General features: G+C 38.7%; 1 non-coding gene across 1 annotated transcript; it reads left to right on the top strand.

Annotated features, from left to right (window-relative positions):
• The first annotated feature begins 27 nt into the window (after nt 1-27).
• TRNAQ-UUG lies at nt 28-99 on the top strand. The gene has a single exon. It is a non-coding gene; the product is annotated as a tRNA-Gln (tRNA).
• Nucleotides 100-891: the final 792 nt, after the last annotated feature.

Below are 891 nucleotides of genomic sequence, written 5' to 3'. Positions count from 1 at the left end.
ACCATTCCAAAATAAATTTTTACAAGGGGTTCTATGGTGTAGTGGTTAGCACTTTGGACTTTGAATCCAACGACCTGGTTTCAACTCCCGGTAGGACCTTTAAGAACGACAACACAAATTTTCTTGATGCATAAGGTGTAACATTCTTAACTTATTTTGAACTTGCTCCGCTTCATGCCTTCCAAGGCTTCATGAACATGACCTCTGCTTGAGGTATTGTTGTTGGTTCTCAATCTTGCATGTTTCTAACGTAATCATTTGAACCCGTCGTATTCAGGAACTAAACCTTAGAGGTTGTCATGTCATGCATCGTATTTTAACCATGAAAACTCTTCCGAAGTAACTCTTAATTTTCTCCCCATGAGTGCATAGATGGCGTTGTCATAATCATGGCATCCTGCTAGCAAATCGTGGTGCAGGTCTCATTTAGGTGAGGGAGATAATAAGTTAATAAGTTCATCATGGAATCCTGCTCATGGTACATATACCATAGCATCCCACCTAAAGAGACCATTACTTCAGGCATGCAAACCTAGGTGTTCCTAAGTTTATGCATAACGTCTTGGGTCAAGCTTGAAACTTATAAGTTCTTAGGAAAAGCCCAGCATGATATTGTGCACGTAGTATCTATTAGAGACCAAGGGTACATCTGGGGAATCTATTATTTCAGGGATACCACTTTAGTTATCCTAGGAGGTAAAGTCATATGGAACGTGATGAGCATTTTCTCCCATATCTTGGTTTCGCTAACTAAAGTTTTCCATTAACTCCCAAACTCCATTACATTATATAACCTCTCGAGATAAGGATTCATACAAGATTTCATAAAATAAGATCTACTGAGAAAACCTGAGAAAAGGTCAAATTTTGAGTTGACTTGGACAGTTTAGT

Source organism: Cucurbita moschata, unplaced genomic scaffold (genome assembly GCF_002738365.1).
Source record: "Cucurbita moschata cultivar Rifu unplaced genomic scaffold, Cmos_1.0 Cmo_Scf02111, whole genome shotgun sequence".
In the NCBI taxonomy this organism is placed as follows: Eukaryota; Viridiplantae; Streptophyta; class Magnoliopsida; order Cucurbitales; family Cucurbitaceae; genus Cucurbita; species Cucurbita moschata.
The sequence above is the reverse complement of the archived record's forward strand: the minus strand, read 5'-3'. Positions and strand labels throughout refer to the sequence as shown.